This window comes from Syngnathus scovelli, chromosome 21 (assembly GCF_024217435.2).
Source record: "Syngnathus scovelli strain Florida chromosome 21, RoL_Ssco_1.2, whole genome shotgun sequence".
Lineage (NCBI taxonomy): Eukaryota > Metazoa > Chordata > Actinopteri > Syngnathiformes > Syngnathidae > Syngnathus > Syngnathus scovelli.
Window position 1 is genome coordinate 317,784 of NC_090867.1, and position 17,771 is coordinate 335,554.

Genomic DNA, 17,771 nt, shown 5'->3' on the forward strand with positions numbered 1-17,771 from the left:
AAAAGCGCTCTTGGCAGCTAGAGAGTGCCGCGTTGACCACTGCGCATGAAGAAATGACCATCTGCAACGTTTGGTTTAGGTTTTGGGTGCATTTTTAATTTTATTGCTTAAATCGCATTTTCTCGACGAGCTAAGCACGTTTTCTGAAATGTGCTCCTCCCGTCACTCTGGTCGGGTGCGCATAGTAAAAAGTGCTCTTGGCAGCTAGAGAGTGCCGCGTTGACTGCTGCACATGAAGAAATAACCACCCCCAACGTTTGGTTTAGGTTTTAGGTGCATTTTTAATTTTATTGCTTAAATCGCATTTTCTCGACGAGCTGAGCACGTTTTCTGAAATGTGCTCCTCCCGTCACTCTGGTTGGGTGCGCATAGTAAAAAGTGCTCTTGGCAGCTAGAGAGTGCCGCGTTGACCATTGCGCATGAAGAAATAACCACCTGCAACGTTTGGTTTAGGTTTTAGGTGCATTTTTAATTTTATTGCTTAAATCGCATTTTCTCGACGAGCTGAGCACGTTTTCTGAAATGTGCTCCTCCCGTCACTCTGGTTGGGTGCGCATAGTAAAAAGTGCTCTTGGCAGCTAGAGAGTGCCGCGTTGACCACTGCGCATGAAGAAATGACCATCTGCAACGTTTGGTTTAGGTTTTGGGTGCATTTTTAATTGTATTGCTTAAATTGCATTTTCTCGACGAGCTGAGCACGTTTTCTGAAATGTGCTCCTCCCGTCACTCTGGTTGGGTGCGCATAGTAAAAAGTGCTCTTGGCAGCTAGAGAGTGCCGCGTTGACCATTGCGCATGAAGAAATAACCACCTGCAACGTTTGGTTTAGGTTTTAGTTGCATTTTTAATTTTATTGCTTAAATCGCATTTTCTCGACGAGCTGAGCACGTTTTCTGAAATGTGCTCCTCCCGTCACTCTGGTTGGGTGCGCATAGTAAAAAGTGCTCTTGGCAGCTAGTGAGTGCCGCGTTGACCACTGCGCATGAAGAAATAACCACCTGCATTGTTTGGTTTAGGTTTTGGGTGCGTTTGGTTTAGGTTTTGGGTGCATTTTTAATTTTATTGCTTAAATCGCATTTTCTCGACGAGCTGAGCACGTTTTCTGAAATGTGCTCCTCCCGTCACTCTGGTTGGGTGCGCATAGTAAAAAGTGCTCTTGGCAGCTAGAGAGTGCCGCGTTGACCACTGCGCATGAAGAAATAACCACCTGCAACGTTTGGTTTAGGTTTTAGGTGCATTTTTAATTTTATTGCTTAAATCGCATTTTCTCGACGAGCTGAGCACGTTTTATGAAATGTGCTCCTCCCGTCACTCTGGTTGGGTGCGCATAGTAAAAAGTGCTCTTGGCAGCTAGAGAGTGCCGCGTTGACTGCTGCGCATGAAGAAATAACCACCTGCAACGTTTGGTTTAGGTTTTGGGCGCATTTTTAATTTTATTGCTTAAATCGCATTTTCTCGACGAGCTGAGCACGTTTTCTGAAATGTGCTCCTCCCGTCACTCTGGTTGGGTGTGCATAGTAAAAAGTGCTCTTGGCAGCTAGAGAGTGCCGCGTTGACCACTGCGCATGAAGAAATGACCATCTGCAACGCTTGGTTTAGGTTTTAGGTGCATTTTTTATTTTATTGCTTAAATCGCATTTTCTCGACGAGCTGAGCATGTTTTCTGAAATGTGCTCCTCCCGTCACTCTGGTTGGGTGCGCATAGTAAAAAGTGCTCTTGGCAGCTAGAGAGTGCCGCGTTGACCACTGCGCATGAAGAAATAACCATCTGCAACGTTTGGTTTAGGTTTTAGGTGCATTTTTAATTTTATTGCTTTAATCGCATTTTCTCGATGAGCTCAGCACGTTTTCTGAAATGTGCTCCTCCCGTCACTCTGGTTGGGTGCGCATAGTAAAAAGTGCTCTTGGCAGCTAGAGAGTGCCGCGTTGACCACTGCGCATGAAGAAATAACCACCTGCAACGTTTGGTTTAGGTTTTAGGTGCATTTTTAATTTTATTGCTTAAATTGCATTTTCTCGACGAGCTCAGCACGTTTTCTGAAATGTGCTCCTCCCGTCACTCTGGTCGGGTGTAGTAAAAAGTGCTCTTGGCAGCTAGAGAGTGCCGCGTTGACTGCTGCACATGAAGAAATAACCACCCCCAACGTTTGGTTTAGGTTTTAGGTGCATTTTTAATTTTATTGCTTAAATCGCATTTTCTCGACGAGCTGAGCACGTTTTCTGAAATGTGCTCCTCCCGTCACTCTGGTTGGGTGCGCATAGTAAAAAGTGCTCTTGGCAGCTAGAGAGTGCCGCGTTGACCACTGCGCATGAAGAAATAACCACCTGCAACGTTTGGTTTAGGTTTTGGGTGCATTTTTAATTTTATTGCTTAAATCGCATTTTCTGGACGAGCTGAGCACGTTTTCTGAAATGTGCTCCTCCCGTCACTCTGGTTGGGTGCGCATAGTAAAAAGTGCTCTTGGCAGCTAGAGAGTGCCGCGTTGACCACTGCGCATGAAGAAATGACCATCTGCAACGTTTGGTTTAGGTTTTAGGTGGATTTTTAATTTTATTGCTTAAATAGCATTTTCTCGACGAGCTGAGCACGTTTTCTGAAATGTGCTCCTCCCGTCACTCTGGTTGGGTGCGCATAGTAAAAAGTGCTCTTGGCAGCTAGAGAGTGCCGCGTTGACCACTGCGCATGAAGAAATAACCACCTGCAACGTTTGGTTTAGGTTTTAGGTGCATTGTTAATTTTATTGCTTAAATCGCATTTTCTCGACGAGCTGAGCACGTTTTCTGAAATGTGCTCCTCCCGTCATTCTGGTTGGGTGCGCATAGTAAAAAGTGCTCTTGGCAGCTAGAGAGTGCCGCGTTGACCACTGCGCATGAAGAAATAACCACCTGCAAGTTTGGTTTAGGTTTTAGGTGCATTTTTAATTTTATTGCTTAAATTGCATTTTCTCGACGAGCTGAGCACGTTTTCTGAAATGTGCTCCTCCCGTCACTCTGGTCGGGTGCGCATAGTAAAAAGTGCTCTTGGCAGCTAGAGAGTGCCGCGTTGACTGCTGCACATGAAGAAATAACCACCCCCAACGTTTGGTTTAGGTTTTAGGTGCATTTTTAATTTTATTGCTTAAATCGCATTTTCTCGACGAGCTGAGCACGTTTTCTGAAATGTGCTCCTCCCGTCACTCTGGTTGGGTGCCCATAGTAAAAAGTGCTCTTGGCAGCTAGAGAGTGCCACGTTGACCACTGCGCATGAAGAAATAACCACCTGCAACGTTTGTTTTAGGTTTTAGGTGCATTTTTAATTTTATTGCTTAAATCGCATTTTCTCGACGAGCTGAGCACGTTTTCTGAAATGTACTCCTCCCGTCACTCTGGTTGGGTGCGCATGGTAAAAAGTGCTCTTGGCAGTTAGAGAGTGCCGCGTTGACCACTGCGCATGAAGAAATAACCGCCTGCAACGTTTGGTTTAGGTTTTGGGTGCATTTTTAATTTTATTGCTTAAATAGCATTTTCTCGACGAGCTGAGCACGTTTTCTGAAACGTGCTCCTCCCGTCACTCTGGTTGGGTGCGCATAGTAAAAAGTGCTCTTGGCAGCTAGAGAGTGCCGCGTTGACTGCTGCACATGAAGAAATAACCACCTGCAACGTTTGGTTTAGGTTTTAGGTGCATTTTTAATTTTATTGCTTAAATCGCATTTTCTCGACGAGCTGAGCACGTTTTCTGAAATGTGCTCCTCCCGTCACTCTGGTTGGGTGCGCATAGTAAAAAGTGCTCTTGGCAGCTAGAGAGTGCCGCGTTGACCACTGCGCATGAAGAAATAACCACCTGCAACGTTTGGTTTAGGTTTTAGGTGCATTTTTAATTTTATTGCTTAAATCGCATTTTCTCGACGAGCTGAGCACGTTTTCTGAAATGTGCTCCTCCCGTCACTCTGGTTGGGTGCGCATAGTAAAAAGTGCTCTTGGCAGCTAGAGAGTGCCGCGTTGACCACTGCGCATGAAGAAATAACCACCTGCAACGTTTGGTTTAGGTTTTGGGTGCATCTTTAATTTTATTGCTTAAATCGCATTTTCTGGACGAGCTGAGCACGTTTTCTGAAATGTGCTCCTCCCGTCACTCTGGTCGGGTGCGCATAGTAAAAAGTGCTCTTGGCAGGTAGAGAGTGCCGCGTTGACCACTGCGCATGAAGAAATGACCATCTGCAACGTTTGGTTTAGGTTTTAGGTGCATTTTTAATTTTATTGCTTAAATCGCATTTTCTGGACGAGCTGAGCACGTTTTCTGAAATGTGCTCCTCCCGTCACTCTGGTTGGGTGCGCATAGTAAAAAGTGCTCTTGGCAGCTAGAGAGTGCCGCGTTGACCACTGCGCATGAAGAAATAACCACCTGCAACGTTTGGTTTAGGTTTTAGGTGCATTTTTAATTTTATTGCTTAAATTGCATTTTCTCGACGAGCTGAGCACGTTTTCTGAAATGTGCTCCTCCCGTCACTCTGGTTGGGTGCGCATAGTAAAAAGTGCTCTTGGCAGCTAGAGAGTGCCGCGTTGACCACTGCGCATGAAGAAATAACCGCCTGGAACGTTTGGTTTAGGTTTTGGGTGCATTTTTAATTTCATTGCTTAAATCGCATTTTCTCGTCGAGCTGAGCACGTTTTCTGAAATGTGCTCCTCCCGTCACTCTGGTTGGGTGCGCATAGTAAAAAGTGCTCTTGGCAGCTAGAGAGTGCCGCGTTGACCACTGCGCATGAAGAAATGACCATCTGCAACGTTTGGTTTAGGTTTTGGGTGCATTTTTAATTTTATTGCTTAAATCGCATTTTCTCGACGAGCTGAAACCGTTTTCTGAAATGTGCTCCTCCCGTCACTCTGGTTGGGTGCGCATAGTAAAAAGTGCTCTTGGCAGCTAGAGAGTGCCGCGTTGACCACTGCGCATGAAGAAATGACCATCTGCAACGTTTGGTTTAGGTTTTGGGTGCATTTTTAATTTTATTGCTTAAATCGCATTTTCTCGTCGAACTGAGCACGTTTTCAGAAATGTGCTCCTCCCGTCACTCTGGTTGGGTGCGCATAGTAAAAAGTGCTCTTGGCAGGTAGAGAGTGCCGCGTTGACCACTGCGCATGAAGAAATGACCATCTGCAACGTTTGGTTTAGGTTTTAGGTGCATTTTTAATTTTATTGCTTAAATCGCATTTTCTGGACGAGCTGAGCACGTTTTCTGAAATGTGCTCCTCCCGTCACTCTGGTTGGGTGCGCATAGTAAAAAGTGCTCTTGGCAGCTAGAGACTGCCGCGTTGACCATTGCGCATGAAGAAATAACCACCTGCAACGTTTGGTTTAGGTTTTAGGTGCATTTTTAATTTTATTGCTTAAATTGCATTTTCTCGACGAGCTGAGCACGTTTTCTGAAATGTGCTCCTCCCGTCACTCTGGTTGGGTGCGCATAGTAAAAAGTGCTCTTGGCAGCTAGAGAGTGCCGCGTTGACCACTGCGCATGAAGAAATAACCACCCGCAACGTTTGGTTTAGGTTTTAGGTGCATTTTTAATTTTATTGCTTAAATCGTATTTTCTCGACGAGCTGAGCACGTTTTCTGAAATGTGCTCCTTCCGTCACTCTGGTTGGGTGCGCATAGTAAAAAGTGCTCTTGGCAGCTAGAGAGTGCCGCGTTGACCACTGCGCATGAAGAAATAACCACCTGCAACGTTTGGTTTAGGTTTTGGGTGCATTTTTAATTTTATTGCTTAAATCGCATTTTCTGGACGAGCTGAGCACGTTTTCTGAAATGTGCTCCTCCCGTCACTCTGGTCGGGTGCGCATAGTAAAAAGTGCTCTTGGCAGGTAGAGAGTGCCGCGTTGACCACTGCGCATGAAGAAATAACCACCCCCAACGTTTGGTTTAGGTTTTAGGTGCATTTTTAATTTTATTGCTTAAATCGCATTTTCTCGACGAGCTGAGCACGTTTTCTGAAATGTGCTCCTTCCGTCACTCTGGTTGGGTGCGCATAGTAAAAAGTGCTCTTGGCAGCTAGAGAGTGCCGCGTTGACCACTACGCATGGAGAAATAACCACGTGCAACGTTTGTTTTAGGTTTTAGGTGCATTTTTAATTTTATTGCTTAAATCGCATTTTCTCGACGAGCTGAGCACGTTTTCTGAAACGTGCTCCTCCCGTCACTCTGGTTGGGTGCGCATAGTAAAAAGTGCTCTTGGCAGCTAGAGAGTGCCGCGTTGGCTGCTGCGCATGAAGAAATAACCACCTGCAACGTTTGGTTTAGGTTTTAGGTGCATTTTTAATTTTATTGCTTAAATCGCATTTTCTCGACGAGCTGAGCACGTTTTCTGAAATGTGCTCCTCCCGTCACTCTGGTTGGGTGCGCATAGTAAAAAGTGCTCTTGGCAGCTAGAGAGTGCCGCGTTGACGATTGCGCATGAAGAAATAACCACCTGCAACGTTTGGTTTAGGTTTTAGGTGCATTTTTAATTTTATTGCTTAAATCGAATTTTCTCGACGAGCTGAGCACGTTTTCTGAAATGTGCTCCTCCCGTCACTCTGGTTGGGTGCGCATAGTAAAAAGTGCTCTTGGCAGCTAGAGAGTGCCGCGTTGACCACTGCGCATGAAGAAATAACCACCTGCAACGTTTGGTCTAGGTTTTAGGTGCATTTTTAATTTTATTGCTTAAATCGCATTTTCTCGACGAGCTGAGCACGTTAGAGAGAAGAATAAGGCGGCAGGCTTTGATGTCTATTCATATGCAAATGAGTTAGGAGGTAATAAAATTTTATGACCTATTGATGTTAAGATTTATGGCTTTTTTTTTTATTGGGGGTCATAAATCACCCTTGGGGGCATCAAGATGGCGCCAGTCATGACGGCGCCATCTTTGACTGTCGCCATTTTGGTTTGCTGGCGCCATTTTTAAGATGTGGATATGTATGGGCATGTATTTTTATGAATCAAGACAGGTGCAGCACCTGAGCTAGCTTTGCTAACAGCCCTCTGAGCTACCTTTGCTTCCGGCCCGTACGTGTGAGCTTGAAGAGAGCCTTTCTGTTGAGAAGAGGAAGAGGAGGAGGGGGTTAGAGAGGCGTCATTAGAGGTGGCAAAGTCATTAGAGGTGGCAAAGTTGGCTTCAAGAGAGTCGCATATAATTTGAGAAACAATAGCTCAGCCAAAGTTATCTGAAAGCGGGAGACGCATGTAATTTGGTAAACATTGCTTTAGAGGATCAAGGGGGTTTTGGAGGATCAAGGGGGGTTTTGTTGAGAAAATCACACGGCTACAAGTCGCAAGGTGTTGGTGCATAATTTGACAAACAATAGTGGATCCGACGATATGAGAAAGACCTCTTTGATGCGTCATCAGCAAGCGGCCAAAGTTATCCGATTTCGTGCGACACGTGAGCTCATAGGCGTGGTCTTATCCCCGCCGAATTTAAAGTTTGGTGTGGACGAGCATCATTTTGGAGAAGACAAGACAAGACAACCCATCGCTCGGACCAACGGGGTCGAAGCGCGTCAAAAAGCTGTTTTCGAGAATGGTTAAAGGTAAGTCATTTTACTACATTTCTCACAATAATAATAACAAATAATAATAATGATAAATAATAATAATAGGTTATTTTATAAAACAAGATGTATTGTTTACAGACAACATCGTTTTTGCCGATGTCCACGCATCTTTTGACGACGATTTTAGCGACGTTTACCTAACACAATCAGACTACGGTGAGTCAATCGCGCATCTAAGATAGTTCATATAGAGGGTATTAGTTGCTGATTTTATTTTTTGTATGCGTCAGATCTCCTGGCCGCTGCCACTAGAAAAAACAATCGGCCGACACAAGCTGCCTCCGACCGCCATATTGGAGCAGTCGAAACGTCCGACCGCCATATTGGAGCAGTCGAAACGTCAGCGCCAGCGCGACCGGCGGCATCAGAGTCACGTGCTACTGTTGAAACCAATCCAATCTCAACCCGCACCGTTCAGCCGGAATCAGCGACGGACTCAGAACTAGTTGAAGCTCTGTCTACTTACGAGGGCTTGAAGCATCATCAAGAGTCGACAAACAAAGTTAGAAGCATTTCCTTCTATGTTATCATTCGACTTGCTATTTTTGATAATATAAAGGGTTAACCGTTTTTTTTTTTTTGTTTTTTTATAGCCACTTCCAGGTGAGCGTCGTGACACGAGAGACAGGAAGAGGCGGGGGAGGAGGAGAGGGCACCCCTTCTACAACACGCACCACTCAACCAGCAGGGGGTCTCTAAAGTGTCGTGGTAACTGTGTCTACAAAAGACGGTTACAAGAGTGTTTTAAGATTATACGTGCTCTTACAGATTTAGCCGAATCAAAATAGGTTTGTGTTGTTTCTGTTGTGTTTTGTAAAAGAAAATATAATGGATCATCCAAACCTTACGTCAACGGAGTCAGATTTCTTAGCAAACATTTCTGAAATAGATTTACCGTCATTTAGCGGGCCAAGCCAAAGAAGTGACACACCAGAGCTAGATTTATCAAACGTTAACAATACGTCTACGAGTCAAATAACAGATTTGCTCAACAATGTGACCGCGGCTTTGTCAGAGGGGGAGAGACCAGACAGTCCTGCTATTCTCACTCATTTACAGGCTGTCATAGATGAATTGAACAATCAAAGTATGAATGAAGGTCGACAGAGTCCGACACAAATCCCGTCACAATTGCTAAACATGATAGCGGAATTAAACAACCAAGCTAATGGCAACAACGGGCGTATCAGTCCTGACATTCCTGTGCAGTTGCTAAACATGATCCAAAATCTAAATACACAGCCTCTGGTTGACCCGTTGACCGCTAACACTGTCGATTCATCATCGTTTGCTGTTGACGATGTTCAGCCGATATTTCAGCCTAACAACTGCTCTGTTATAATTGATCACGAAATAGACGTTATTGACAACAACACACCAGCATTTCAACACACGCCCCAGCAATCTAACAACGGTTCTGTATTAGCTGACCAACACGGCGGTTCTATTGTAATCAATAGGCCACATTTCAATAATGTAGAGGTAAGGCGACGGTTAAATATACCATCGCAACAGAACATTAATGATTTTGCAACCTTCTACCTCCAGATTGAAGATAAAATAGATGATGTCGTGCAAGAGGTAGCTAGCAGGGCACAAACAGGTGATGTAATTCAGATAGAGCTCGCGGCTGGTAACGATAGAGCTCACATCTACCAGCAAACTAGTGATATAAACTCTATCAGAGATAATGTATCAAACTTGCTTGAACGTTTAGCCCAATCAAACACAGAGCTTCTGGCTGATGAGGGCTTAGAGCTCATTGTACAAATAGTCACACCATTGCGTGGTGGTGGTGGAATGCGTCGAAGGCTGTTGAACACTACCAACAGAGAGATTTTGAGGTTGAAAAAACGACACCTACACATACCTCGTAATACAGACAATAAATTGTGTTTCGCTCTCTCACTAACCTATCTGCTAAACGACACACTCACGACAAAACAGGCCACAAGACAAGCGCGACTCTTACATGAGAGTGTAGGATTGGATTGTCAAACACCTGTGAGTCTGGGCGATGTCCATAAATTTGAGAAAGTCCTCAAACGGAAAATAACTGTAATGTATCGAAAAGAGGACTGCCGCCCCATGACCTTTTTCGACACGCGTTACCCCAAAACAGATAACGACACTTTATTTGTCTTAAATCTTGAGGGCCATTTTTACGGCGTGAAAGCGATTGAGGCCTTTGTCGGCCACGCATTTTTTTGCAGGCATTGTTACAAAGGGCATGAGAATTGGCAACAGCACCATTGTGAAGGACACTGTGGCGTTTGTCTTGATCCAGGCTGTAAACAGCGACGGTTTAAACATGTCATCTGCCCCGACTGTAACAAATCTTGTCGTAATGAGGAATGCTTTACCAAACATAAAGAGTCTCGATCAATGAATCGTGTCAGCAACTGCACTTCATACAAAAAATGCTTGGAGTGCGGTCTTCAATATTATGTGAGAGCTGATGGTACCGGTGCTAAACATCGTTGCCCCGTTAAAAAATGCACAGTGTGTGATGAGATCATAAATCAAGATGACGCATTGTTGAACCCTCACATGTGCTACATTCAGCCCATCAAACCACAACCACCGTGCAAAAATGTAGTCTACTACGATTTCGAAACTTATGTAGATTCAGACGGTTTACACAAACCTTTTCTCATCTGTTGCGAATCAAATAATGGACTGGCGAAGCATTGGTATGGCACAGATTGTGTTGATGAATTTCTCAGATTTTTCCGAATGCCACGGTTTAAACAAACTACGTTTGTTGCACATAATGCGAGAGGTTTTGATTCATACATACTGATAAGGAGAATGCTTGAATTAGGTCTCAAACTCGACATTCTGATGCAAGGGAGTAAAGTTCTATCATTTGTCGATTTAGACACAAAATCACGATTTATAGACTCTCTCTCATTCTTGACGATGCCTCTAAGCGCAATGCCTAAGGCCCTGGGGTTTGAAGACAAATCAAAGGGTTACTTCCCACACAAATTCAGCTCTTTAGAGCATCTAAACTACGTAGGGTCTCACCCTGACCCCACGTACTACGGCACCGAGCGAATGTCACCCTCCCAACGATCAAAGTTTGACGAGTGGTATGCCAAAGAAGCTAGCAATGTGTTTGATTTTGCTAAACAGGCAATAGCCTACTGCGAGAATGATGTTGATCTGTTAATGCAAGGGTGTGAAAAATTCAGGAGTGAGTTTTTTGAGGCCACCGGAACAGATCCATTCAATGCGGTAACAATTGCGTCGGCGTGCATGAAAGTTTTTCGAGCTAATTTTCTGACTCCTCAAACACTAGCCATTACACCATCAGACAACTAAATGCGTCAGTACAAAGCTTTCTCGCACGATTCTATTCAGTACATGCAATGGATCATGCACAGCCAAAATATCCAAATTAGACATGCGTTGAACGGTGGTGAAGTTAGGATAGACAACTACTTTGTAGATGGTTATTGTGAAATCGGGGGCGTAAAAATAGTGTTTGAGTATTTTGGTTGTTATCACCACGGCTGCGCAGAATGCTTCGACCTCTCTAAAATATGCCCGACAACCAAACGCCCTTTTCAGGAGAGGTTTGATAAAACACAAAAGAAAATTCAGGATCTACAGCTTAGACAGGATGTGTACCTTGTAATTATGTGGGAGCATGAATGGTTGCAAATGAAAAAGATGGACATAGAGGTGAAGGAATTCCTTAAAAAAAACAAATTTCCTACACCGCTCAAGCCGAGGCAGGCTCTTTTTGGGGGCCGAACAAACGCATTCGTTTTAAAATACATGGCAGAGCCAGACGAGCGTGTGTTGTATGTTGATGTGACATCATTATATCCTTTCATCAACAGTACAGCCACATACCCAATCGATCATCCAACGATTATCCACGGTGATTTTAAAGACCCTAGGTCGTATTTTGGTTTCATCAGCGCCACAGTCAACCCACCCCGTGGTTTATATTTTCCCGTTCTACCGTTCAAAACAGCTAAAGGTAAACTCGTCTTCACACTGTGCCGCACATGTGCCGAGTGTAACAACCAGCAGACGGCTTGTACACATAGTGATGAGCAAAGATCGTTAACAGGTGTTTGGACAACCCCTGAATTTGTTAAGGCACTCGATCTCGGGTACACGGTTGCGGAAATTACAGAAGTGTGGCATTACACAAGAACGAGCGACACAATTTTCCGTGATTACATGCGAACATTTCTAAAAGGTAAACAAGAATCTTCAGGTTACCCGCCTCACGTGGTCAACCAAGCTGACAGAGAAAGATACATAGAAGGGTATGCCATTCATCAGGGTATCCAACTCGATCCTTCCAAAATTGCTGTAAACCCTGGCAAAAGGCAAGTGTCAAAACTCTGTCTTAACAATCTGTGGGGAAAACTCGCGCAACGTGACAACATGACAAACACAAAAATTGTGACAAAATCAGAGGATTTTTTTGAACTTTTGTTTTCAGGTCTGTACAATGTGAAATTCTTCCATTTTATCAATGAGAAGCTCTCAATTGTGCAGTATTGTATCAACATAAACAACGAGATCCCCGCCTCAAAAACATCAAACGTGGCTGCAGCGTGTTTCACAACAGCCTATGCACGCCTAAAAATGTACAGCTATTTAGAAATTTTACAGAGGCGTGTCCTTTACACAGATACAGACAGCCTCGTGTACACTGTGAAGCCAGGTGAAAGTGTTCTCCCGCTAGGTGATTATCTGGGTGATTTGACAGATGAGCTTTCGAAAGACAGCATTTTAGAATTTGTCTCAGCCGGCCCCAAAACATACGCTTATAAAACACGAGGGTCATCTCAGACGGTCATGAAGGTAAAGGGTATCACACAAAATCACGAAAGCGGTCAGAGCATCAATCTCGACAGCATGCTCAGTTTGGTTCAAGGCTACCTCGATACAGCAGGTGCGACCTCAGATGTGCTTTACGCGCCCCAGCATAATATCGTTCGCGATAAGAGAGGGTTTCATCTCAGAAACGTGTCATTTTCCAAGCGGCTTCGTGTGGTGTATGATAAAAGAAGGCTGCTAGAGCGAGGCACCACTGAACCGTTTGGCTACTGATATTTCTATCTATCCATACGTGTGTCTGTGTGTGGAAATGGCTTTTAATCAGATTGAATTCGACCCCAGATTAGAACTCCCTTTTTCATCTCTAGTAGCAGGGCCTTCGGGTTGTGGCAAGACTTTCTTTGTAAAAAATGTATTGCAAAATCCTGAACATGTTCTGAGAAAAAAACCTGATAATATTGTCTGGGTTTATACTTCATACCAGCCAATGTACGATGAGCTCAAAAACCTGAATAAAGACATTGTTTTTATCAAGGGGCTGCCTGAATCTTTTGACGACGAGAAGCTGTTCCCGCCACAGCAGCACCATCTGTTGATTCTGGATGACGTCATCTTCCAAGCTTCGGATAACCCTGAAGTGGTTCGAATATTCACCCAATATAGACATCATAAAAATTTAAGCGTTATAATGCTAACGCAGAATGTATTCCATCAGGGGAAATTTAGCCGGACTATTAGTTTGAACAGTAATTATTTGATTTTGTTCAAAAACCCCCGCGATAAACTGCAGGTGAGTGTCCTGGCGAATCAAATTTCTCCCAGCAACCGGAAGTTTTTCCTGGAATGCTTTGAAGATGCTACAAGAGAGCCGCATGGGTATTTACTGGTAGATTTGACACCTTCATGCCCAGAACAATATAGACTACGTACAGGTGTACTACATAACCAGTGGCCTGTCGTTTATATACCCAAACAATAAAGCGATGACGAAGCTTTTAAAAACAAACGCACCGTTACTCAAATCTCTGTTTACATCCAAGCCGGCCAAACGTAAGCATTTGCTACTCAGAGGCCCCAGTAGTTTGGTGAAAGCATTATGTGAGATTGCTCTAAATCTTCTTAAAGGACATGTACCCTTAAAATCAAAACTTTACAAGAGACTTAAAAAGCAAAAGAAAAATATCCGCTTTTTGGCTGATAAGAAAAATACTTTGAAGAAGAAAAGAGCTGTGTTAGTTCAGAAAGGTGGTTTTATTTTACCGTTACTGGCCGCTTTCGCACCTGTTCTCGGGAGTGTCATTAGTGGCTTTATGAACAAAGCATAAAATGAGTTTGAAAACGGCTCAGAAAATGTTCCTGATTTCGCCTTATCAGCTCGAGAGGCTGAATCGACCAGCGCCGACCATCCGTGATACAGCAGAGCATTCTTTGGATGAAGAGATGAAACAGGTTTTGGATAATAAAAATTTAAATCAATATGAAAAGATCAAAATTTATCAGACCTTAATGCAGCGTTACTTGGGGTTGGTCAAACAAAAAGACTCCGAGCAAATTCCTATTACGATTCGCCACGAAGACAATGAGAGGGGTGAAATAAAGGCCGCTGATGAGAGCGCAACTGATGATATTCTGGACGCCATAGGTCCACGTTTCCGACGCAATGCCAACTATGTGCTGAAAAGACTATCGGCAGAAGATGTAAGCTGGACGCCGTTAAGTGAATTTGTTTTTAGAGGAAAAACTATCAAAGGCTCCCATATGAGCGATCTGTTGAGACATTTGTGTACGAGTGGGAAAAAAATCAACGAGAAGCCGGTAGGATGGAGTGAATTTCTCCGAACGCTAGCACGGTTAAACTTGCCGGAAACAAGCATCTCCAACCCCTTGGCTCGCGCAGATTTTAAACGTTTAAAATACGCTACAGGTGAAGATGGGGATGTTTCTTATGTAGAAGATGTAAACATGATGAATAAAAAAAAAAGAAAGAGGACATCACCGGTAGTAAAATGGGTTAGTTATTAGATGACACTATTGTTGTTAGTGGAAAAAACAACGCATGACTCTGTAACTCTCTTTAACAATGTTTATTGAATAAAAGAGATTTTATAAAACATTAACATGGTTTCAGACAATGACATTTTTTAAATTTATGCAACGAACATGATGTTTGCCCGCCGCACATCCGGTCTGGTCTTCGACATTTTTTGACAAACTCTCTAACCATCGCGTCGTTATGGAGAGGGTCGGAATTGTAATGAGTCAGCACTTCACGATAAGTGTGCCCCCATCCGCGTTGGGTTAAATAATACACACAGTGTTGACCGCAGGTGTCTGTGAGCTCGTGCTGCAACTGCCCGTTCTGATAGTCGATCCGTTTAGAATGCTTCTTCAAAAATCTGTATATACTGGCCGGGTAGTACGACCCATTCGGTGGTAGCCCAAAAGGATCAAAGAATGTGGCCGAGCCGTCCGATTCTAAAGTCAAAGCGAGCCAGTGCTCTCCGGGTAAATGTCTTGGATGCGTATTGACGATGTAATGTTTCGGAGGCGTGTCTCTGACGTCACCTAGCTCATCCGATGCGAAAACGCCTCCAAATAAGGTTCTCTGCATCCGGGTCATAATCATGTCCAATTCACGGCCGTTCATAGCGTTAATAATAGTCCATCAATACTTCCCTCTTAGCATTAATCTCTATAAGCGAATCATAAACCGCGTATACAATGAGGGTTGCTGTATGCGGTAATGGGGTTCTGAAGCGCAAATCGAGTCTCAGCACCCCGCTATTGATCGGCGTTAACGCGCCTGAGTCATCCACCTGACTTAAATTGAAAACAAAAAGTGAATAGCCCTGAGTAAAATCCTGTTGGTTTATACAGAGAGGTAAATCTTTTAGAAAACGCCCCGTTGCTGTGTATAAATTATGAAATTCACGTGTACATAGTCCAGCTTCGAAATTGGGCTGAAAAGGTTTGGCAGGTATTTGTCGACCTTCGTGGCTGAGAGCTAAATACTCTATGTTATAATGCAAAAAATTAAACGGGTTTAAATCTCTCCGTCCCATAAAACTGTTGTGGTTTACGAGAGCTAATACAATTTGCTTGGGGATGTGTCCGAGGAAGAGATTATCCTGCTGACAGATTCTACAGTTTTGCGGGATACTGAAGGTTTTCATGTTCACGCGACTGACGGGATAGAGGGCATTACCTTTTTGTAATGCGGCGGCGTGACCTATAGCCACAGCCGGTGAGATTGATACTTTTTTCACAAACAGGGATGCTCCTAGTATTTTGAGACACGAATCACTGTCTGGAGCGCTCATGAGACAGAAATCATCAGAAGCTCTAGTTAACTTTAGACGCAGATCCACATTATTCAGTAGATGGCGTTCGGAAAAGAAAATATCTCCATGAAGCGGTCCCATAAGATGAAATTCACGTGAGCCTGCAATCTGTTGTGCGCGCCGCACAAAACCAGCGTTAGCCACGCCCTCTTCGAAAGAAATGGAGTCCATGCGCCCCCTAGAGTCTTTTGCGAACATTCCTGCTGTGAATTGTGACTCCAAAGAATCGTTTAAAAAGTTTAACAGCAGCTCGATGATGGATCTGTAGGCGTGCGTGGCGCTAGATTGTGAGATTAACCGTCCACCCAACGAAATATCTAATTGACTAAAAATTGTGTTTATAGGAAAATTCACGATGCCGACTTGTTCTTGCGGTGGAATATTTGTCCCATCCCTACGCGTCACCTTTGCACGGAGATGTAGTAAAGTGTCGGATAAATCTAAATATTTTGAGCCGTCCCCGGGTATATAAAATTCTATTGGGCCTTGGTCCACGATTGCTGTTAACGGTTGGAATTCGACATATGAGCTATCTTCTATGGAGAGTTGCGTCAGGGGCGCACTAAACAGATCCAAACTTGATAGCGTCGCCTCTTGACTTTTAAAATGTAGAAGGGCCATTTTTTAAGAGAAAATATCTGTCTTGCTTCTTCTCCGCTTTTTTCTGACAACTGATCTGAGACGGGTGGAGCGTCTTTTCCTTTTAACGCTTCTTTTTCTCCGCCCCCCAGGATGGAGCGTCCCACGTGACAATACAGCAAGCCCGGAACCTTCTTGCTCGGGGCCTTGTTTCTGGTGGATTCTTTGAATGACGCGCCCCGCTACATCCGTTGCTATGTTTTTAGCGGCTGCTTGAAGATGCGGCTTCGCCAAGTTAAACCCGCTTTTAAACATAGGCATCACGAAACGAAATAATTTTGCAAAAATAGACCCAATCCCTCGTCCGTACTGCACAGGGCTGCCCGAAAAACCCTGAAAACAACCCCCCACTTGTGTTTCATAATAATCAACAAAACGATACAAGTCGGGATGCATTGACGATGACGTCATTTTTTTTTTTTTTTTTTTTTTTTTTTTTTTTAATTTATTATTATTTAGATCTAAAATGCAGAGTGAGAATAACCTTCCCGTATTCGAAATCTATCGGGTTGTTCTGGTCTGTTCGTAGGTAAACCGAAATGGTTTCAATATGGCCCCGGCACACATCTAAATAGTAAACCGGATTAAAAGTTTTGTTTACAACTTCACCGTATCCGCCTTCCAGAGGCAGAGTTCGTAACATGGGGGCGTACGCGTCACCAACTGTCTGATGATGTATAATGTCGGTGTAGATGAACATGAAATATGATCCGGCGCGTATATCGGCAGGATGTTGTGCGTTGACGCCTTCCGGTTTGAGTGACAACCAATTATCTGGCGCCATTCCGATAATGTACGCCAGGGGGCTCTTGAACATAACTCTCAATCCTTCTTCGCCCGAAAACATGAACCTCTGTTTGTGCTGATCAAATCGGACGTCAATCTTTTTGTTACTCGCTTTCGTTAATAGAGTTTGAATGTCCAAAGCTAACGAGTCATAATTTTGATAAACACCTCCCCTTGTTTTGGCAAATGTCGAATTTCTGATGAGTCGTCTTGGAACGTATCACCTCTAGGGGGCGGATTTTTAGGTTGTTTTAGGTAAAAGTTCCGTTTTTTCTCAGGAATGTTGGGTATTGTGTTGATGTAGGAAATCTCGCATAAACCGACCTCCCACGAGCCTTTTAAATCGATATGTTGAGCTAGTTCGGTTTTGAATTCTGTGAGCGTGTTTGAGCTAAAAAGATGAACACTGGCATTTGACGCTAATGTGATGTAGAATTCTCTCTGATGGTCACCCATCTTGTAATTTCCACAGAATGGCCGCTTTAGAGACCGTCAGATGGTTTTAATACTCTTTGTGGGTACCCAACTGTCGAATTTGGCTGGCCAGCCCACCCAGTGGACGAGGGACTCGCGTTTACCTGCCACAGTACGTGATTTAAGAATTTTCTGTATGCGAAAAATTTTATTTTTTTTA

The 17,771-nt window shown here is 43.9% G+C and overlaps 1 long non-coding RNA gene across 1 annotated transcript; it reads left to right on the plus strand.

The window, feature by feature from the left end:
- The first annotated feature begins 7,333 nt into the window (after nucleotides 1-7,333).
- LOC125991714 (uncharacterized) lies at nucleotides 7,334-12,905 on the plus strand. The gene is made up of 4 exons (XR_011086114.1): nucleotides 7,334-7,538; nucleotides 7,641-7,718; nucleotides 7,793-8,064; nucleotides 8,156-12,905. It is a non-coding gene; the product is annotated as an uncharacterized lncRNA (long non-coding RNA).
- The last annotated feature ends 4,866 nt before the right edge of the window (nucleotides 12,906-17,771 follow it).